The sequence below is a fragment of the Corvus hawaiiensis genome, chromosome Z (assembly GCF_020740725.1).
Source record: "Corvus hawaiiensis isolate bCorHaw1 chromosome Z, bCorHaw1.pri.cur, whole genome shotgun sequence".
Taxonomy (NCBI): domain Eukaryota; kingdom Metazoa; phylum Chordata; class Aves; order Passeriformes; family Corvidae; genus Corvus; species Corvus hawaiiensis.
The window spans coordinates 63319088-63343468 of NC_063255.1; the positions used below are offsets into that span (position 1 = coordinate 63319088).

The window sequence follows — 24381 nt, forward strand, 5'->3', positions numbered from 1 at the left end:
TGAAAGTTGAAAACGCAATTTTGAGCCACTGCATCCCAACATTATTAAGTGCTGCTCTCAGAAGGTACATTTTTTACCTATTTTTCTCCACATATAAGGCAGCTCTCTATCATTTTGGATCCTCATGCACACAGGCTATTATCTGAGAAAAACATATTATGCAGATTTACTGCATGGAATATACCTGTCTTCTTAAGTAATCAGTCAGCCTTACATACCTACGCAAATTCAAGATTTTTTGCAGTTCTAAATATTCTACAGCCACATATAGATAGAGAATCTATGTCATAGAATCATAGAATGATTTTGGTTGGAAGGGACTTTAAAAGATCATTTAGTACCAACCTCATCCAACCTGGTCTTGAACACTTCTAGGGATGGGGCACCCAACTTCTCTGGGCAGCCTATTCCACCATCTCATCACACTCAGAGTAAAACATTTCTTCTTTATGTCCAACCTAAACCTATGGCCTTTCACTATAAAACCTTTGCCCCTTGTCCTGTCATTACAGGCCCTGGTAAACAGTCACCCTCCACCTTTCTTATAACCTCCTTTATCTATTCATACAATATTAGCTAAATTAATTAAAAAAAAGAAAGTTGCTAAGATACTCTTTGTTGTCTTTTCAAACACCAGATAGTTGTTGATACTACTTGTGTAGCCCCAGCAAAATTACATGTGATTGTACCAAACCAGTTTCTGTCATATCAGAAGCCTTACTTTGGAGGAATCCTTTTTTTTGAAGTCTAATGCAGCCCTTATTTACTCAACCCTTTTTCCTTTAAAGTGTGAATTCATAGCTCTGGTGAGGGACCCAGGGCTCTCTGGGTAGGAGCTCTGTGACCACCTGTTCATATCTTTTATGTGTTCAAATGCACTCTAGCGCTTGTGTCATAGCTGGATCCTTAAGGTTTGTTATTTAGTGAAAACATGACATATGATATCCTTCTTTTTTTTTCCCTCTGGATTAACGTTTCCTCCCATGGCAAAACAATAAGCCTTCTTACTTCACAAATCACATAGTTGTGTTTTTTCAGAAGCAAACTCAGAGCTAATCGTTCCTGTAATATTTTCACTGGTAAGATGGACATGAATAATCTGAAGTATAGCTTTTCTTAATGGTGGTTGTAGCAGTAAGCCATGCTGTTTTCATTAATGATCTCTGGTGTTCTCCTAGCTACATAAATTGCTGAAAACTGGAGCAAGGCAAAATGTCCATGTCTTCAGCTTTAGACGTGTGAATTTCAGTGTGGGAGGATTTTCCAGGTCTGCAGGTGGTATGGCATAGAAATATGGAAACTAGAGATATCTGAAAGTGAGCAAACAGTTTTGTCACGTATTTATAAAGATGCTTCCCCAAACACATTTAGCACTTTCGAAATCAGAACAAGCTGGTTCACTTTAACTGTATTAAATTTTCAAAAGGGTTTTTGACCACACTGCTTTTTGTCCCATACAACTGGACCCAACACAATAAACACCAAAGATAAGAGTCCTGCACAGTTCCTAGAAGCAGACAAAACACAAATGATGAATGTTGCAGATAGAGGTTGACTATCTGAAATGTGTGATGTCGGTCAACTCTCACCACTTTGCCACCTAAATTAACCTCTCCAGTAAGCAGTGTTGACTTTTCCTAATTTGTGTCTCCTCTTCTTCATAGTCATGATCTTGTAGAATTCTAGGCAGTAGAGTTGTCTACACAAGCCTGTATAATACTCCAGAAACAGGGGTATAGTGCTACTCGAGGCTTTTTCAAATGAATAAAGATAAATTTTCCTATTTTTTTTTTAATTTTGGTTTTTGTTATTTGTTGGTGTTGGGGTTTTTTTTCTTCCTTAATTTTAGTGTCAGTTCAGTAACATTTCATTAATAACTTGCATTTTTGATGTCTGATTAGAGCTAAAGTTAGAATTCATGAAATCTATGCTATTTTGATTTTATAAATACACTATTCCTATTTTGAAACATAGATATTTTGGATATTTAAGCTGTCTTTATGCTGTACTATTTGCTTTAATTGGGAAAAGAGGTAATTATGTAAATGTTTGTTGAAAGAGATTTAAACAATCATTCAGTCGTTTCACCTTCGGTTTCAACTTCACACACTGCTTTTATTTTCATTATTTATTTCACTCTCAGAAAACATTTTTCATACTGGTATAAGGTGGTGTATTGTTGCCCTCCCCTCCCCTTTCTGTTTTAGTAGAATAAATAACATGTTGTACTGTATTGCTTAGCTATTTATTCTGCATTAAAAAAAGTATTGAATCATATATTTCCACAGTTTATGCACTTTATTTTTTCTTCATTTGTAATGGTCAACTATTCCATTCCGGAAAAATCAGACATTGCACAATGTTAACTCCAACAATCCCAAGGAAGACAAAATTAAGTTCACAAAGCTGTTGTACATAATTGCAGCAATGCAGTCAAGCTCATGTGGGTAGCCTAAACCAGGAATGAATGTATGTGTTCCTGTATTAGGAATGCTAGGTATGTAGCAAGGCAACATGCCTCATTTCCAATAACTAAGGTCATAAACTTGCTTTCAAACAGTCCTTTAATTTGCAACAGTTATTTTAAAAGCTTAGTTATTAACTAATGGACCTAGGAAAGCAGACAGTCTATACTGCTTCCTGAATCTTAGTATACTTTGAATCCATATTGGTTGCAATGTAAAATCATACAATCATAGCATCATTTAGGTTGGAAAAGACTCAAGATACTGAGTCCAGCTGTAAACCAAACTCTGTCAAGTCTGAAAAAAACCCTAACAATCAAAAAACCAGGTCTTAAACTGTTACTTTGCCCAGAGACTTCACTAGATAGTGTTAAGTCAAAAAAAACTATGCATGGCAGGTTTTGAATTACAGATTTTTTTTAATTGGTGTATCTCAAGTTCTGACCCTGCAACCCCTTGTTCTGATCTCATGAAGAGAAGGTTCTGGTGGGTTGTCAGTATCCTTCCACTGGCAACATAGATCCCAAAGATCCTGCTTCTCTCTCTCATTAAACATCTCCTCAATTTCAATTCATCAAGTGAACACTGTGTTCTGACTCTGTAACCAATTTTCATAATGGCTCTATTCAAGGTGATGACTATAACCACAAAGGTCCTGATCTGCCATAGAGTTTTCTAAGGAAACTGTATCAATCTCTAGCTTCTCTGCCTCTAGCTTCTAGTGAATAAAAATGTACATAAATATCTGTGTAATCAGTCTTTTTTAAAGGTATCAGGTTTTAACTGTACCAAGTGATTTTTAATTTTGGTGTTAGAAATGACTCATCTTCAAATGAATATTTTTTCCTTTATGATATTAATCAGAATATTCCCTGTAAATTTAGGTTATCCAGAAATACAAATCTGATTTTTAGTTCACCTGTCATTACATTAGGATAACAATTTGCTATTACAAATATAAATAAATATTGACCTCTGGTGTTAAAACTTGGTGTAGAAACTCAGTGCATATTTGAGTGGACAAATACATGTACATTTTTAATAAAAGATTATGTGCAAATATATATATGTACTTTGTGGTTTTATTCCTGGTGAAACTGCTAGATACAAAATTAATAAACGAAGTAACTAGAAAAATAAATATTCTGGTTTTTCTTTTTTCTGTTTCTTTGTTGGTTTTTTTGTTGTTCTTGTTGTTGTCTTTTTGTCTGGTTTGTTTGTTTGTTTGTTTGTTTGTGCAGGTTTTCCAGAAAAGTTAAAAATAACTTGTGGGTATAGGTTTTTTAGGTGAATAAGTAATGCTCAGCGGAAAATATTCTGTCAGCAGGGAAAATTTAATGAAAGTATATTCTGAAAAGAAATATTGGAGGATAATTTTATGGTGGTGTTCAGAATGAAAAATAATGTTGTTTGCTGTATTTTCATATTTCTTGTGCAAGTGATGCAGTTGTTGTTTTTTTCCTTAATTGAATTATTGAGCTTGGAGCAGAACATAAAAGTATCTTCAATGTTTCTTTTTTCCACCTTTTTTTTTCTGTGTGGTTTTTAAAATTGATGATTTTATTTTATTTTATTTAAAGACAGCCTGCTTATGGTTGTGAAAGTATTAATTTTCTATAATATTTGATAGCCATGTATGCACACTATATTATAACATTTCAAATTTTCTCTCATTGCCTTTAGCAATTTTAATTTTCAATAATGTGCAACCCCTATTAATATAGTTGTGCTCTCCTAACATTTAATTCTTTCCTAAGACATACAAAGAATAGATCTAAGATATTACAGGTGGAATAGAGTTAAGATGTGAAGTTCCCTTCTTAGTAGTCAGTGGAGGTTCTGCCCTTAATGGAAGTGTTCGCCAGATAGAATGAACCCTAATATCATAAAACGTGCTTTAATATACTTGACCAAATGTGGTTTTTTACTGTTTAGATGTAATCAGTTGAGTACAGGACAGAAAGTAGAGTTAGCAGTGATCTGGGGAGTGTAAGAAAAATTGAATTGGACTGCAGGGGCAGTCTGCTGTTCCTTTTTTTACCAGGAGATACAGAAGGGGACGGAGAGAAAAGAGAACGCCTGAGGCTATCTTAATATCCTGAGCAATTCCTGCTCTTCTCTACTTCCTGAGTTCCTTCAGAACACCAAACAAACTTTCCCCTCAATATGATCAGTTTAACTTGCTGGATGGCCCTGGCAGGTGTTTTGGAGGAGAGAAACAGTGTTACTGCCCATATGCCCACTGCTGTTGTGTTGGCTAGAGGACGGAACCACTGGGGTCAGTATCAAGTTCATCCTCGCAGATCCATGCACAAGTGTGCCCTGGTTTACAGTCTTCTTGAAATGGAGCCTATTTCCTGAAATGCTTCTAAACAAAACGGGTAAATTCAAAATTCAGAAAAAGGTTCTAAATTTCAGTTCTGAACCTCTTTTTTCCATATGCAGTATTTCCTGAGAGAATAGTAACTTGTTTTTTCTCCTTCACCATTGGCAGGCAACAAAATTTTCCCTTGTGCTCAGTTTTGGGACCTGATTCTATTTAATCTGTTTATCAATGATCTGGGGAATGCAATTCAGTGCTACCTCAGTCAGTTTGCAGATGGCTCCAAGCTGGGTGGGAGTGTTTGTCTGCTCGGAGGTAGGAATATTTTGAAGAGGGATCCTGAGAGGTTGGATCAATGGGCCAAGGCCAGTGGGATTAAGTTCAACAACACAAAGGGCTGGGTCCTGCACGTGGGTCGCAACAACCCCAGGCATTGCTACAGGCTGGGGGAAGAGTGGCTAGAAAGCTGCCCAGAAAAAAAAAAGACCTGGGAATGCTGGTCAACAGTGGCTGAACACGAGCCAGCATCAAGAAGGCCAATGGCATCCTTGGCCTTATCACCAACAGTGTAGCCAGCAGGACCAGGGCAGAGATTGTCCTCCTGTACTCAGCATTAGTGAGGCCACACCTCTAATCCTATGTTCAGTTTTGGGCCCTTCACTACACAAAAGACATGAAAGTGCTGGAGCAAGTCCAGAGAAGGGCAACAAAGCTGATGAAGGGTCTGGAACACAAGTTCTATGAAGACCAGCTGAGAGAGCTGGGGTTGTTTAGCCTGGAGAAAAGAAGGCTCAGAATGAACCTTCTGCAACTTCCTGAAAGGAGGTTGTAGGACGGTCAGGCTCAGTCTCTTCTCCCAATTAGCAAGCAATAAGAAAAGAGGACATAGCCTCAAGTTGCACCAGGGGAGGTTCAGATTTCATATAATGAAAAATTTCTTCACTGAAGGGGTTATCAAGCATTGGAACAAACTGCCCATTGCAGTGGTTAAGTCAGGATCCCTGGAATTTAAAAAATGTGTAGATGTCAAATTAGGGACATGGTTTAGTGCTTGACTTGGCAGTTAGATTTCTGATTGGATATGTTGGTTTTAAGGGTCCTTTTCAATGTAAAGGGTTATATGATTCTATGACTATAAAATATATTTTTGTTCTGAGAAAATTTGATTATAGGTGTATCGTAACTGCCACTGTAAAAGAGAAGCTTAAACTATTCTTTGATTTAGTTTTAACTCTTTCTGTGGAATCTATTTCTAAATATGTATGGAGAGTTTATGATCTCTCCTTATATTGAACAGATTATGTAAATGCATTGAAAGGAAGTTGGAAGCATAAATCACAGATGTCGGTTTGATAGAAAGTTTGTAACCAGAAAAATCTACAGCTCCCAAATCCCAATGTGTTAATTACAAGGAGACATCTGGTATACAAATTTATGCCGAGCTAAGAAATGTTCAGACTAAAATAGAGTATGCTTAAGTGGGCTTAGTGTCTAAAACCTACATTCATCATAGGGAAACTTAAAATCATGTGATCGTGAAGTGTCTGTGATCTAAACTGTCTGCAGATAGAAAAGTGATATAAACTGGAAGGGAAGGCAGTTAATGACAGTTGAGACAGGTTAGATGAGCTAGTCATGTATACCTGGCCAGTGTTATATTTTTGCTTTATAAAATATACTCACATATAGGCTGGATAGAAATATTCAAAAATTCCTTAACTTGATAGCATATAACATCTCTGACCTCTAATCCTAACACAAGAGAGGTGTTTACACTGGTTTTGTGTTAAAAACATGAAGAGTGGAGCCAGTTATATCTGTTGGAGTGTATGTGGGTACAGAAGACTGTTATAAATTTTATGGATAATATGAAAGTATTTAAAAATGGGGTAATTCAAACACGGTTGTCCAAGTTACTGCCCTGTCAAACTTTGAGGTGGGAAACTATACATTGAAAAAAAAGTTTTAGATAAATCTTGGGCACTTACACCTTAAAACTGAAATACCATCAGTGGCTATTGAATGTCCAGTTCTGTTTAAAGTTGCCTGTAGGGTCAATGAGGACCCCCATGACATAGCATACTCCCATTTTTTACCCATCAGAGGAACTATATGAATTAGTAGCTAGGAAGAAAGAGATTGCAGGAGTTCCTTTGCCTGAGGACTAAAATGATAATTTTATTACTTCAGACTAACTATATCATCCATGTGACAGAAATCAACATTAAAAAATGGTCTGACTTTGAAAGCCTGGGAGATTATTCATACTGTATCTCTTCAGCCAGGGCGGGGGCATTGTATAAACTCAGGACTTTGTGGTGACTAACAAAGAAGGAAAAGTAACACTCCATAAATTTGACTTCAGATGACTCCAAGCTGTGTATGACAATAAATAAGGATAACACTGGTCCTTACAAATTCTTATTTTGAGTACTCTGAATGAACTAGCCCTGATTTAAATTTAATTTTTTCACTGAAAATGTGAAATTTATTCAATTTGAAATCACATATAGTCAGAAAAACAGTGTAGAATAGAATTAGAAGGTCAACATATCTTGCATTTCCTTAACAAAAAAAAAAAGGTTCCATGTAATATTACAGATTTCTGATCACCAAGGCTTTAATCTTAACACATTTGTGGGCATAAACCATGAAAGAGCTATGTAATCTGGATATATTTAGTGACACTGAGCTAGAAGTCTTTCAGAGAAATAGCTGATGGTCTGTTTGGCTTGACGTGGGAAAATGCAGTAATTCAGTTATAGGGAAGAAGTTCAGATTCTGTCCTGAGCAGTCCCTTAGATTTAGTCTCCCCAGCAGACTCTCTGCTGTCTGCATTCATGCACTTCTGTGTGTTTGGAAGCAGAGGTGGTTGCAAAGGATTATGAAAAAACTGTCAGTTCAGTCTCAAACTAGAACTATTCAGCATTCCTGAGAGATTGAGAATAGATATGTAAAGCAGACAGAAAGGAAAGAGCAGTGCATGCTATAGCAATAAAACCAAAGTCAAATATTGCTGATGACATCCTGCAGGCACTAGGGGAAGAAGATTATATTGTTACAGGGGATCAAGACTGCCTGCTGTGCTGATTCAAAGAATAAAGTCACTGAACTAGTAATAAGAGAGGCCTTATCCAGTGGCTGTGGCACAAAACACAAACTTAAATGACAGTTTGGGAAATTTCGTAGTAGTGAAGATTATCTGGATGTTTTCTGAAGACACTGTCTTCTTCTCCAAGAGGTTACATTAGAGAAGTTTCAGAATGCTTTCATGACACAGTGAGACAAGTTTCCTGAAAGAATATCAACCCAGAACTGTGGCTTTCCATGAAATACTTGTCAAACATTTAAAGACTCAGTTAATACTGAGTTTGGAGTAGATCATTTGTCTGTCTATAACGGTGATGTCTCTAGTGAATACCAAAATAGCCATTATTCAGAAAAGTATAGAAATAGATTGTTATTAATATTAATAAGATTTTGCACTGATATTGATGACAACTTTGATTCACAGGTCTGAATGTAAATTTTAGAAGTATTATTTTTCTCATGTTTTTGTTTTTGGTTTCTTCTCTGTAGAGACAGTAGGTTATAGATGGCTTACTATCACTAAGGAATTTTAAGTTGGAGGTAGATTCAGATATCAAACCAGATGGATATGCTGCCAGTCCTTTTCTTAAATGCTTGGTTCTACTTACAGATGTTGAGCTCTTAGCTATTAATCCAAGAGAAGCAAGTAACGAGAAACAGAATTTCCAATCACTTTGTACAGGCTCTGTAAAAAATGAACTCTAGGCAAGGTCCTTACATGAAAATTAAATTTTCAAAATAAAAAATACTTGCAGTCTATTTCTACTTGACAGCTGGTTTGCTTTTCCTTGCCTGTGATGATTTTATCAGGCTTTATGAGAATGTTATTTTATTCAGTGAACATTAAGCATTGTCCCTTTCCAGGACAGTGCTTGTTACATATGGCACCTCTTACACAGAAGACATAAAAAGTAGGGACTAATGATTGTGAGTTTGCCATAAAGAAAGACAGTACCTCAACAGAATTAAATTTCAGGTGCTACGGTGTGTACCGACTAGCATTGTGCCTTCCTGATGTTATTTTAAGCAGGAAGATGAACACATGGATTTAGCTTTGTACAGGCAATACTGGATTTTATTGTTTAAACGTAAGTACACAGGTTGTTATGGAGGACCTAAAATGTGCTGCAACACTAGAAAGACATGGCTCCCCTGTAGGTTTATGTCACAGGTGTCTCAGATAATCTACAGCATGCAGCATACATAACTATGTTCAGTCCCACCCACAAGTTCAGTTGGTTGGTGCTTAGAGCTCTGATTAATGCAAGAAATTCTTGCATTGGTTGCTGAATGCTACTTTTGGTAAACATGTTTTTATCTGTATTTTTCTCTAGTGTAATTGAGCTAATTTGTAAATGCTGTTTAATAAAAAGTCATGCAAAGATTATAGTGTACTAAAAACAATAAGCAAGTCTATCTTTAGACAACTGTGTTTGGATTGAAAGATACAAAAACACCCAACAAACCATAACAAGGGACTCCCCTGCAATACTTTAATTCAGTCTTCTTGTTTGTGTGCCTAAGACATCATTTAATTGTCTAATTACATACTGTGGTTTTTTTCCATAACATACTGCCTCATTTGATTCATGGAATTGGCAGTATTTGCTTAATGAGCAGTTGTTTGATATGTTCTTCATTTCTTATTCAAAGAATGCATCCCTTGCTGTATTTTCTGCATTCCTCTTAAACCCTATTCTGAAGACAGAATTACTACTTTTTTCTTAGACTGCACAGCAAATGATCATTGCAGTTGTGCTTGTGTTCTTTGCAAGAAGAATGTGGAAATCTTTTTTCTTGTGAGGTATTTTTTTTTGCCATCATAAAGTATATTGTTGTTAAATCCAAAGGCATTTGCCACAAGATAACAGAGCTGGTGGAAGGTAAGAGCAGTGACACAGAGTGACAGCATTGCTATATAGCAAGGAAGAAGAGGAAGAAGATACCCAAGCAGGGTATCCTAAGAAGGGGACCCTAAGAAGAGGCCTGTATATATTGACTCAGATAATACTAATACATACCACATTGCAAAATTTTTTAGTGTCCTAAATATTAAAAACACCAAAAAAAAACGAACAAACAAGTTAGAAATGTCATGAAAGAAATGAAGAAAAACATCAATGAGCAAATTAACTCATTACTTTTCCTTGGCTGGGAAAGGCTGTTGTAATGAGTTACAGAAACATTGTTTCTGGAGTGCTTTCTGAAAAATAAGAGCAGTTACATAATGAGGCTTTCTTCTTTTGGTTTGAAGAAAAAATAACTTTTTTTCTAACCTTACTGGGAGTTCTGATCTTTTAAAAATAGCTTTAAAACCTTCAAGCTTCCAGTTTTCCTATTTTTCTTTTGAACCATTAATGTTTTTTCAACTAAAATCCTTTGGTTCATCTTGGAAGACAGTGCATACTGCCTGATTGTGTGGTCCTGTCCCTGAATTAGTCATTCACCTCTTACTTAAAACAAATATATGAGACAGGCATGAATTCAAGGTCTAGGGAATGTTGCAGATAAGAAGGAATTGCTTCACTAACAAAATCTAAACAAAGGTCAATTTGGTTCATTTTATTTTTAGTAATTGTGCTCATAGAAGTTCCAGAAATTTTCTGGAAGATACTTGTTTCTTGGATCTAGAAAAGGGACGGCATTCATATCTCATATCAAATCAACCAAATAAGAACCCTGACTCTTCTTTCTTCACTCTCTTACACATCTTCCATTCAGTTTATTAGTGGTTCTCTTAATAATTTAATTTAATTAGTTTTCTTTTCCTTTAGCAACCCACTCCTTTTCTACTAAGGGCTGTGAGGTTGGTATGACCAAAGTGTCACCTGACTTTAAAAACCAGTGAAGACAGTATCCAGTAACGTTATCTGGGAAAGTACATAAGGAAAAGCCAAGTTTTTACTATCATTTCTTAAGAATATCCACTGACCCTTTTACTATCTGCAGGTCAGTTTCCTCATCTAACAGGTGACTTTGTAAGAACACGTCTTTTTTCATAGAATCAGAGTGGTTTGGGTTCGAAAGGTCCTTGAAGATTATCAAATTCCAAACCTGCTCCCATGGGCAGGGACACCTTCAACTAGACCGGGTTGTTCAAAGCCCCATAACTTGACCCTGGACACTTACAGGGGTGAGGCTCCCACAACTTCTCTGAGGAATACCTTCCAGTGCCTCACCACCCTCACAGTAAAAGTTTCTTGCTAATATTTGATTTAAACCCACTCTCAGTTTAAAGGCATTCCCCCTTGTCCTGTCACTACATGCCCTTGTAAAAAGTCCTTCACCAGCTTTCTTGTATGCTCCATTAGATACTGGAAAACCACAATAAGTTCACCCTGAAGCCTTCTCTTCTCCAGGTTGAGCAATCCCAACTTTCTCAGCCTTTTCATATAGAAGGAGACATGAACTAGAGGTCACCTTATTACTGGCCCTTGAATTGTAGAGGTATTTGTTGTGCACCAGAGCTTGTAATTGCATTGACATAGCTACATGCATTATAATGAAAAATGCAGATATTCCTTGGTGTTCTTCACCCAAGCCACCAGCGCTTGGCTATGCAGCACTTTCCATGATTCTTGAGAATTTAAGGCATCTTCCTTGTAGTTTCAGTAGGTTTCTAGATCCTTCATCTGGTAGATTCTCTGTGAAATACATGCCACTAGCTTTTGGAATGTATGGAAGAGGTTTTTTTTATTACTAGGCAGAGTCCATTTTCCACCTTAATTTTCAGGGTTACATGTAACTTCTAACCTGCAGAGCTCCCTCCCTGCTAGGTGGTCGTACTTGTGAAGTCCTACATACTTGTTTCTAGTTGAAAAGCCATCCACCTTATTGCGTATCTTTGCCACCATTCTCTGTACCTTTTTGAGGCTAATTGCACTCTTTTTGAAAAGGCTGAGATGGAAATTGAACATTAATTCAGAAGGGTGAATGGCATAATTTTTTAAACTTGTATATTTTTTTCAGTGCTCCTTCCCTCATAATTCTTCCTGTTCAGTCTGAACTCTTGATGACTACTGAGCAGTGAGCTTATATTTTCACTGAGAATTTTAGGGTGGTATTAGTTAGTTCCTTATTTGTTTCTACCACATGTGCCATTTTACATATGTTGTATTTAATTTCTTGGCTTTTTTTATCAGTTGCTTAAGACTCTTCTGCAACTCATGCCTCAAGTTTAGTACTCTGTATATTAATACAGTATCATATGTCATCATTGGGTAATTCGCCCTTTTTTGTGACTCATTTGTGAAACTATTAAACTGAACAGTATCAATACAAGTCATCAATGGCAACAGTTAAAAGTTATTATTTATAATTTATACTTGTATAACAGGAACAACCAGGGGATCACGCCCAGCCAGCAAGAGTTTGGGAAAGGTAGGTCCTACCAACATGATCTCCTTTTATGACCAGGTGACTTGCATAGTGGATGAAGGGAAGGTTGTGTGTGTTGTCTACTGGACTTCAGTAAAGCTTTTGATACTTTATCTCCCACAATATTCTCCTGCAGAAGCTGGCTTCCCATGTCTTGGACATCTGCACTGTTTGCTGGGTTAAAAACTGGCTGGACGGCCAGGCCCAGATAGTAGCGGGGAATGAAGGTACATCCAGCTGTTGGCTGGTCATTAGTGGGGTGACCTAGGGCTCAGTCAGTTGGAGCCAGTCATGTTTAATATCCTGATCAATGATCTGGGCAAGGGGATGGAGTGCACCCTCAGTAAGTTCAGATGACACCAAGCTTGTCAGGAGTGTTGATCTGCTGGTGGGTCGAAGGGGACCCAGAGGGGTCCTGGGAGGTTGGATTGATGTGCTGATGGCAATGGTATGAGGTTCAACAAGGCCAAGTACCAAGTGCTGCAATTATGTCACTACAACCATGGGCAGTACTACAGATTAAAGGAAGAGTGCCTGGAAGCTGTAAGGAAAACAGCCTTAGGGTGCTGTTTGACAGCAGCTGAACATGAGCTAGTGTGTGCCCAGGTGGCCAAGAAGGCCAATGTCGTCCTGGTCTGTATCACCAACAGTGTGGACAGCCGGACCAGGGCAGGATATTGTCCCCGTGTACTCGGCACTGGTGTGGCCACATCTCAAATCCTGTGTCCAGGTTTGGGCACCTTACTAGAAGAAATTCTGGTGCTGGAGCAAGTCCAGAGAACGGCAACAAAGCTGGTGAAGGGTCTGGAGCACAAGTGCCATGAGAAATGTCTGAGGGAGCTGGCATTGCTTCGCCTGGAGGAGTATCAGAAGAGAGCATGTCCTCCAGAAAGGAGAGGGTGGGGGAAAGCCAGGTGGGGGTCAGTCTCTTCTCCCTGTCAACTAGCAGCAGGAGAAGAGGAAATGGCTGCAAGAGGAGGTTCAGGTTGGACATCAGGAAAATTTTTTCACTGGAAGAATTGATAAGCATTGGAATGGGCTGCTGAGGAAGGTGATGGAGTCACCCTCCCTTGTAGTTAGAGCAACTAAATGTGGTACTCAGTGCTATGGTTTAGTTGGCATGGTGTTGTTTGGTCAAAAGTTGGACATAATGGTCTTGGAGGTCGTTTCTAACCTTAATGGTTCCATGATTATATGATTCTATGTCTCCTGTTCCTTAACTGGATATTTATTTACATAAGGGTCTTCTGTCTTTTTATGGCAACTTGCTTTCTCCAAGACTTGTTAAAGACCATGTTGAATAATTCTTGGAAACTCAAACAGGTTTTATTGACTGGATCACTCTCTGATATATGTGTTTATTGAGTCTTTCAGAGAAGTCTATTAAATTTATGAGACATGTATTTCCTTTACAGAAGCTGTCTTGTCTTTTCTTCATTTTATCACATATAACTCCAATAGGGTGTTTAAAACTGCCACTTTCAGTGAAACTGGACCTGTTCCTTTATTATTTTTCAGTCTTTTGAGAATACATTTATAGCTGTAATTTATGTTGCTTTCTGCAGGGTTATCTGATATGTTGTTTCATTATAACTGTTCCAAAGGTGTTTATTTTATACCCAGTGGTAAATTGGATTTCAGATAACAATTAAAAATTCCTCTTTGTACGCATCAGAAAATCACCTCAATAGACTGCATCATTTTACACTAACAGTGTTATTAACTGTGTACAAGAGAGAACATACTGCCTTTATTATTTTAAATATAACTGCTTGCAGGCTGATGTACACAATATTTCTTTGATTTTTTTTTGAGGAATTGCACAGTGTAATAATGACTAATGCTCTTATTCTAAATGTGAGTTATCCGAAATTACAGTCATTTTCTGTGTGGTTTTTGCTTTCTTTTGGTTTGGTTTGTGAAACCAAACCAGGAAACTCTTCCTTATTCTGTCTGAAACATGTTCTTCAGATTGGTGTTGTATTTTTCTTTACAGAGTCCCAATATGAAAACATTTCACAGCTCAAAATGTGTAGAAAGTCTAGCTTTCTAATCAGCAAGGTGTAAAAGTGTAATTAAGCTGATAGAAGACTAACTTAATTATTTAGAAACATATTAAAGCACATATACATATGCTCTCAGTCTTTTATTTCATATAAGACTTTTGCATAACTTTAAATTAATATTTGATTCATAACAATAGAAATAGCAACAATACTAGGAATTATTATAATTAACATAAAGAATATTCATACAAAAACTGCAACTGCATGAAAGCACTGATACTACACTGCGAGCCTCTCTTATTTTCCTGACATCATGTGAGGAGCCCCTTGATGTCTCCTGATGAAACTGATGCTTTTCAAACTCCCCAAAGCAAGACGGAATTGTTTAGGATTCATAACGGGATACTAGTTGCAAAGGTAAATTCAATTTATATCCAAAGTAACTTGCTTTTCACTTAGAAAATCTGTCATACAACCGTGTTGCTGATGGCTTTCTTAGCGAGATAGAACTCCCTGTCATCCATTATCAGGGGCTATGTTTGAAAAATGAACAAGTATAATAAACTCATATGTTTGGCTCATTCTAACCAAGAAAAGAGAACATATTATGTTGTCATAGCCCCCCAAAATGTAGTTACATACCATTAATGAGTCACTATTCAGAACTTTCTACTACAAAGGATGGTGGTTTATTTTATGCATTTATAGTATCTTCATTGATCTAGTGGTTAATACCTGTTTATGTCTATGTTTATGTTATTTAACATAAGATTATTTCTTATATTTCCTTTGGCCTCTGACTACCATCAGAAGTGATCCATCCAAAAATATCCTTGTTCCAGCAAATGCTTGGCATGTGGGAAACTACAGAAGTGTCCTTTTGTGACTAGGAGTTTTATGGACTAGTCCTAGGCTATCCTTGATGGGAAAGTTGAAGAGAGCTGCGGAGGCTCTCCAGTGCATTGTTGTAAATTGTTGATGGGTGAAAGTTGGGCTCCTGGGGTTATGGCCACCCTTACTGAAGTTGGACATAGGAAAGAAACTGTCTGAGAGACGTGACAGAGTTAGTCCATTAGGAATGAATGAATTAGTACATCAAAAGTAGTACTCTATCCTTCAGGATTTAAAGTACTTAAAGACAATTAAAACATTTAAGGCCTTAAAAATTTTAAGTCCAGTGTTTGGTAGAGGAGTTAGAGCTGAACATTAGTGATATGTCCTCCTGGTCCTTTCCCAATAGCCTCCAAACAAAAGTCCTTCTCACAGATTTACCTCAGACATAGTGAGTCCGTGCTATCATTTAATTTTAAACTATCTCCAATTCTCTAGATTCCTTTGTCATTTTTGTATCTGAAAAGCAATGACTGATTATGACTAAAGTATTTCTTTTTTTTATTTGTTTCTAGCTAACAAAAAGACCCATACCTGTGGTTTTTTCTTTTTTTTTTAGAAGTTCATTTATTTGAACAAAAAGCTTAATAATATTTTTAGAGAATTTGCTTTTTTTCCCCCATATTATTATAGTGTATCCTTGTGAGAAATTTAGTGTTGTTGGTCTTTATTTTTTTTAAACAGTATTTCTGACATCAGACAGTGAAGAGCAGCAAATGGAATTAAAAATAAATTATCCTCCTGCTAGCAAAATTTGTTTCTGTACAACAAATGATAAACCATGTGAAATAATTCCATGAAAATAAAAAATGTGTATTTCAAATACAGTGTATAATTAAGATGCCAACCAATAACTCTGACTACTACAAATTAATATGCATTGCATGTGATGTCAAATATACTTTATAAATGTCACGGCTAGAGCAAGAGCAGATTAAAATCATTAACTACATCATGTTGCTTATAAAAAAACAGGATCACAGTTATGGGAGAAGGTAACTCCTTAATTTCATATTTTTAATTGACTGCGTCTGTAGTTAATTAAAGCTTTAGTGTAGGTTTTGGTTACAGACTTAATGCAAATTATTTTAAGCAGCTATTAAATTGAGACTCTTTCATAAGAACATTTTTAGAGCTCATTCCAGTTAAAAGATTCTATTGGAGCTTAACTTAATTTTATTATTTAAGAAGTAAATTAGTATTAAGTGTTCTGCCATAATTTTTTGAAATTTCTATTCTCTTGTGCACCCATATGACATTATCAATTGAAATAATTATCTCTCACCTCCCACTTACTGCACAATTTCATTCTAGAATACATTTAAAAAAAAAAAAATGAAAAACCCTTTGCATGTCATCCTGGTTGCAACCTATTTCTTCAAAATAACTTAAAAATGGTAAGTCTCTATTGAAGCTGGACCAAATGCCTCTTCCTTAGTTTTATTTTTAAGATAAAATTTATAAGAGGTATAAAATACATAAAAATAATCAAAACTCTGAATTTAAAATCTCTGCAGAAGTTTTGTAGAAGATGTGGTAGGCTGGCCTGAATGTTATACTTTTAATTCTTTAAGATTCTAATAGGTCATCAATATTTTTCTGAATAGTCTGGTGGAACTGCAACAGTTTTATCTCTAGTTATCACATTTGTTTTTGAAGATTCCCTTGGAATAACACGAGCAGAATAGAGGGGAAGAGTAACATCTCTGAACCTGGTGGTTCATGCTTCTTTTGATGCAGCCCAAGATGTACTTGGCTTTCTGGACGGCAGGTACACAATGCCAGCTTGTGGCCAGCTTTTAATCTGTGAGCAGCCCGAAGCCCTTCTATGTCTGTCTCCTTTCAATGATTCCTTCTCCCAGTCTGTAACCATGTCTGAGATTGCCCCAACCCAGGGGCACCACCTTACACTTGGCCTTGTTGAACTTCATGATATTCACTTAGGTCTACTCCTGAAGCTTGTCCATGTGGCATCCCTTCCTTCTGTTGTGTCAGCTTCTCATCCTGTCACTTGTTACATGGGAGGAGAGACCTAACCTCACCTGGCTACAACCTCCTTTCAGGCAGTTGTAGAGAACAATAGGGTCTCCCCTCAGCCCTCTTTTCTCCAGGCTAAACAACCCTGGTTCCCTCAGCTGCTCCTTATGGGACTTCTGCTTGAAACCCTTAATTAGATCCATTGCTCTTCTCTGAACACACTCCAGCACCTCAATCCTTCTTGCAGTAAGGGGCCCAAAACCAAACACAGTATTTGAGATTAATATAATTTCAGTCATTTAATACCTTTAATGAAATTTGACTTCTTCATAATTTATTGTTTTTGAAATAGCTCTTTTCTGGAAACAAATATTTTCACTTAAAGAAGAAATTATAGTTAACTCTCATGTTTTTTGTTAAATAGAAAAATTAGATTGACAGGCTAAGGTTTGTTGCAAGATATTTTAGTCTGTGAATATTGTACATCCTATTGCGAATACAAAAGTGATTATTTGACTGAATTATTATGTTGTCACTGTGATTCATAGAATAGGGAAAGTTTTCACCATCAGTTTAAAGTGCTTGTTTTGTTTCCACAGAGATAATACTATCACTCCTGAGAATTCATGTTTCTACAATTTCTTTTCCTTTTCAAAACTCCAAATATGTGTCTACCATTTTTTAATGAGAAAAATAATCTGAAAAGGGATAGAATTATTAAATATCTGTCTGTTTTAAAAGGACAAAATATTTAATTATTTGCCTCAAGAGTGGCAAAAATTAGTTCCATTCATTGCTGATAAAACAAAATAGTTGATCCTTTTCATAGGTCCCATTATGAGAATGGAGATCATATAAACAATTGAAACTTACTTGAACTTTCTTTAATTATTAGTGTGTATAATTCCTAAACTGATTTGCAGAAGTGTTGGTTTAATTCAGTAGGATGAAGGATGCTTTTGGCAAGTGTATGCTTTCTTGCCTAGTACAGTGCAAGCCTCAAACTAAGGAGTACAATGGTAGTGCAAATATTTTTTAAAAGTTTTATGATTTTCCAAGAAGATGGTGTTATTATTAGAACATTGTTCTGAGCAAATGTAACAGGAGAATATTCTTTTTATGGCCAAACATAGCAAGTTTAACATTCTAGCCCTCCTGTAAAGTTGAAAAACTATCTGGGAATATATGACCCTGGTTTCCTTGCTTACATGAAAAGTAAAGCTTACATGCTTTACTTTTCACCTGATTTCTATATTTCCTTTTTGTTTTTTTTTAAACTTGTACATATTAGAGTGTCAAAAATCATCAAAATGGATTGGCTTTTCCAGACAAATGCGTCAAGTTTCCAGAGCAGTTGTATAATATCACTAAGAGCAGTTTTTGTAAATGGTCTGTCATCCAAAGTTTGAGACATCCGTTGCATCTTTAAAGTATAAGACAGCTATTACTCTAGACAGCTTTTGAAATTTATGGGCTTCTTGCGAAAGAAAAATACACTAGCTGCAGACCTTAGACAGACAGTGTTACAAGCCTGTATATATTCTGCCCTTTACTTCTCATGCACTCATCTGACTTGAGAAGAAAATAGTCGTGTCAGTGCTTGAAATTAGATATACTAGTCTAAGAAAAGTGTTTCCTCTGTTGCTGATAACATCTGTGTATGCTTGCCCTCTGAAATCATCAATGATCTGTGTAAGGTTTTGTGGCTTCAAAAGTTGTCTTCATCTACTGCAAATAAATCCTATTAAACCAATCAAATTTCCCTGGTAACACTTATTCATTGCTGATACAATTTAAAAAAAGCTGACTACTCTTAATAATATAATGTTCCCACCAGAGGAAGTGACATTATGGGTGGATTAACTAGATTTGAAAATCTGGAAGTATCATGGTGTTGTAGTACTCTGCACTACCGACACAAAGCTAAACATTTGTTTTTCAGGTTTAGGTTGACTAAAACCTATAATTATCTCCACTTAAATTTAATAAAAACCAGTGAGATAAGACTTAAAAACCACAAAACCAAATAGGACCCCAGAAGAACCTGTATATGTGCAAAGAAGAATTAATTGTTCTAATGTCACTTGCACTTTGGTGCAACTGGTAGTCACCTATAAATAAACTTATGCAATGTTTCCGATTCACTAAACCGAATATGTGAAAAGTGACTGAGCAATGTGTAAAGCTCTTTATTTTCACTTTGTCTCATTGCTGAGAGTGAACGGAACCCTGAGGGATATTCTCCTTTGGGTGTTCCCGGAGAAGCAGGGACAGATAAGTTCCTTGCCATCTCTGGTCTCCCTTGCTGACCTTTAAAAGCCATTAAATCAACACATATGGAAAAAGGGGTAAGAAGACTGTGATACCATTTTTCCTTGACTCAGGGAACAAGAAGTAGGGAAAAGCTTCATGTTTCTCTTCTTTTCACTTGATGACTGAGGGATTCGAAAGTAGCCTAGAGGTTAGCAGTATGCAGCCTGGAGAAGACTGAAAGCAAAAGTAAAAAAAAAGAAACCAATAAACCAGAAAACGTTTCTTCATGTAAGAAAGGAAGACAAAATTATTTGAAAGATCTTGAAATTTGTCAGTATTGTCTGAAGAATACTGAGGCTTGGGGTTTTTGTGGAGCAGAAAGAACAATATGTTGTGCAACGAGGCTAAGCTTATGAACAGTATCTGTAACTCTAGCATGGCTGGTTTCTATTTCCTCTTTACATCAACAATGTTGTGGGAAAGATGTCCATTTTTTTTTTATAACCTACTTATAAGGAGTCTGAGAATGCTGGCTTTATTTATTGTATAGCTGATACTTAATGAGGGGGTTTGTTTATATACTTAGGTTTGCATTGTGCTTTAATATGGTTATCCTGGGCAGTGCATACTGTACTATATGAGAGAAAGTAGTAGTGCATGTTTGGATGTTTTAACCAAACATTCTTATTTTGAGTTTATAACCCTACAAACTAGAATAAAATTACTGTTTTAATTATTATCTTATGTGAGAGAAAAGATGAGGGGTTCCAATTCGGTAACTGTCAGTTCCTGAAGAAATAACAACCTAAATATTCTAAATAACATCCATAAGATAATTTTTTTTACAGATAGGTTTAATTTTCCTATCCAGGTAAAATGTGATTTACACAGGAATTGAGTATAATATTTGTAATATACATAATAATCAGAAATTGAACTCATAATCCATAAATCCTAGTGTAATTCTTCAGCCACAGGACCATTCAGCAATACAATTTAATTGCTGGTTTGGGAAAACTAATATTTGCCCTGCTTTGCCATAACTTGCGTCCTAAAAGTAACATACAGGATGTGGAATGGGGAACTCCTTCCCTGCTCTCTGCTTCATATAACTGTTCTCAATATCTTACTAATGCTCTTACATATAATTCTACACTCTTGGTGCAGTATAATTATACACATGATAATGTGTATTAGTGGTTGTAGAGCAGGAAGATTATATGAAGGCCTGAAAAGTATTATTTAGGGAGTCATCAGAACTGGAGAGGGAATAGCAAATAATTGACAGATATATAAATCAAAGTCTTGTTCTTAATGATAATCACACTACTGCTTTTAACTGGCTGATCTCATAACACAAATAATAGACTACTATAATGATTAGTGTTGTGGAAATTGATACAGTCAGATTTCTTGAATTAAGCGTGCTATAATATATATGTATTATATATGGAGAGAGCTTCTGTATACTGCACTTATCTGAAGAGTCAAAAAGCATTATAGGGATAGACAGTTGTTTTCTGATGGTAAGAATCTTGTGCAAGTGAGGGTAAAGAAAATAACCTTCATTCAAATGTTGCTCAAGATTAATATCTTCTGAAATAAAGCCCTTTGATTTTCACACTTTCATTCAGGAGAGAGAAAATTGCAAACATATCTAGTGTGATTCAGACACATATTTTGCAAAATATACTTGGTCCTAAGTATTTTTGGCTTTTATTGTAGTTTTCACCAAATTTATTTCACTATACTTCCTTTTAAAAAACCTTCATCAGAGGTACCTTATTTCCATCTACTTTATGAAAAACTATATGGTTACAGGGCCCTAATTCTGAGTGTTCTAACACAAAGATAATAGATGCACTTGATGTGAAAAGTGTATGTCAAATATATTTTTACTACTGAGAAAAGTGATGAGTTCACCTAATAGCTTATGTTGACCTGTAGTATCTTTGACTTCAGATGTTCACTGATAATTATGACCTGTGAAAAGCCAGATGGTCTCAGTTTAGAAGACAACACATATATTTTAGAACCTGAGTGCATATTGCCTTATTGGTCATTAGGGAAAATTTTATATAGCACCTAGAGAAAAAAACACCAACATATATGGTTTTTGCACACTGGTGAATAGACTTGCATGGTTGTCTCTACTGTTGATATCCTTTTAAAATTTGGAAAAATGATGCTATCACCTATTTGGTAGAAGTTTACAACTGAAGAAACACTCCTCAATCTTACTCTTTGATACCAGAGAATCAGATGAGATGGTTTGAAGCACTTAGGCAGAAGAAATTTATGGATTATGTGCGAGTAATCAAACATATTTTATACTGAAGAAGATGGTTTGAAATAGATGCTTAATGGCCAGAGAGTTTAGGGTGAGATTTTTATAGAAGCACACAAATTCCATTGCATTGCATGGAAAAAAATTTAGCATGTGTTCTTGCTTCAGAACACTCAGGAGGTGTGTTACTGGTGATTGTGAAAGATTCTTGAATACTTAATTTCTGCCACCAAGTTTTCACTTGGAATTAGAGACAGTAGAAACCTAAACTTGTTATTCAGTAGCACAAAAGGTTTTCAAGAATCTGCAATACCTACTAGCTATAGACATGCGAAAGAAAACCCCTTCTATAATTAATGAGTAAATTTAACCTCTCCCAATTTCATATGCATTTAACAAATCAGTGTGTAAATATTCTAGAAAAATGCTACATTTTTATAGAACAAATAAATAAATGTGCTAATTTTCAACACCTGTTGTGTTTTCTGAAATGGTAACTATGGACTTTTTGGAATTTAACAGGTTAAACTACCTTATGGTAGTTCCCATCACAGACTCACAGGTATTTGGTTTCTGTAAGTTCTTTATATTCTGTGTACAATGGAAACAGCTTGGTTAATTTGTTAGGGGCAGAGTGTGAAATTGAAGGAAATCACAGAGAATTAGAGTACTGTGAGAGCTTCAAGGTCTGGTCTGGAGTTTTACTGAAAGGGATTCACCCAAACACAAGGGGTCTATTAATGAGACAAGTCATCCTAGGGCCACAGATATCTTAGATAAAATATTTAAATATGCAAATATTTCTGGTGCTGTGTTTGATTAGTAGTCTAAGTAATTCAATAAACTTACTTGAAAATTTTTGAAACATAAGTAATGCTTTGTCTTTTTTTCTTATAATGCAAACTTGCCCTTGAATTAATGAGATGGGGAGATAAAGCTGCTGTATCAGGCAAGAAACTTCACAGGTAAACTGTTTTAGGATGCTTCTTCTGCCATTTTTAAGAGTTATAGGCACATGTTCATATGAACTGTAGGTAATAAAGTCAGTCCATGGTGTAATGTTCATGTTGAAGCCATATATCATTAGAATAGAGCCACATTCACCAAAGAATTAATGAAACCTCCTCTGTATTTTTCTCTACCGTGTGCAACTATCTGATAAGGTAATGTCCAATGATAAATGGAGTTTACGGCGAATTGCTAGATTCAATCTTTGACTGTAAATCTTCAAAGCTAGCTTCTTTCAACAAAGAAGCTAAAATCACTGCAGTGTACACCAACTGTTGCTTGAATCAAATTCATCCTGACAAGGATAGTATCTCTTGCAAAATCTTCCTTAAATGGGGTCACAAAGAGTTCATGATGAAAAAGCTGAATGGAAAAATTTCTTCTGGAGTAGCAGATATTTTTCTTCAAATATATGTTGTAATACTTTTTATATCTGAGAATGTGTGATTTTATATATAGTTTAGTATTACCAAATTAAATTAATTTTTATCATATCCAGTTTCTGAAGAAATATTGTGACCTCCTTTGAGAATTCTTTTCATTCTCAGCCCTCTTGAGCACTTAACCCTATTTAGTCTTTCATGAATATTTGTTTGATAATGATATAAATGAAAATTAAAACTGTCATGATTGATTCATTTTGGCCTTAAGCTCTTACTAAGAAGATTCCTGTATATTTTAATGTAGGATTTATAAAGTAGACATCTGTTAAGCATACTTCTCATTTCCTTTTCACATAAAAATCTGATTTAGGGTTTGAATCATGTCAGTTTTTCCTCACCAAAATCTACTGCTGAGTCAAGAGGATTCCTTGCTAAAAAGAAATGATAACTATAGATTTTGGCTGTAAATAGGTAAAGCTACTGCAATAATTGAGCTGGCATGACAGCTGAAACAGACGTGGAAGTGTTGTTTTAGATTTGCTTCAGTGACAGCATCATTAATCATAGAGCAAAGCCTATACAAAGAGATGGGTCATTCAAAAAATATTTTGTAAAGTGAGAACAAAGTACACATTGGAATATTTTAGGGGCAAAGCATAGAATCTATTTTTCAGCTGTATATTCCTTGTGGATTTGGATTAAAACAACAGAATAAGGAAATGTAATTAAGAAAAATAAGCTTAATTTTGTCTGAGCTTGAACTTTAAATTAAAATAGAATTTTCAGTGTTTCAGTAATAATTTTGCTACTGAGAAAATGTCAAAGACAAAAATCAGGATCAGATTACCTTTCCTGTTGAGATATCAGTGGATGGATGGGCTGAAATACTTGTGTTCTTTGTTCAGAAATCAAAACCAGCAATAATTAAATGTTCAGGTTGAAAAGAAATAAAAAGAAGTATAGAAGTATAGGAGTATAGAAAGGTTTAAGATACTGAACTGTCTCAGAGAGAAGTAGAAGGTGTAGGTTTAGAAACCAATGAACCATTAAAAAGAGGTAGAGGGGAACTTAATGTCCAGGCTTTTTCATGCTAGCAGACTTGAAAGACGATGTGCAAAATGTTCAAGTACAATACTGTTTTTAAAAGAGGATGTAATTAAACCATGGGGCTGAGTGCTGGAAGACTGGCAAGTTAGCACAGACTGAGCACTGATTAGGTATTTTCATGGATTCAGAAAACATCCAAAATTTCTGTAGACTGTTATTTTTTGGAGGAGGGGAAGGAGTTAAGCAAAAAGTGATCTGAGGCCTTAAGACATGA

General features: G+C 35.9%; 1 protein-coding gene across 50 annotated transcripts in view; it reads left to right on the top strand.

The window, feature by feature from the left end:
* Nucleotides 1-24381, top strand: part of PTPRD (protein tyrosine phosphatase receptor type D) — a 1183457-nt gene that overhangs the window by 56260 nt on the left and 1102816 nt on the right. The window lies entirely within an intron of this gene.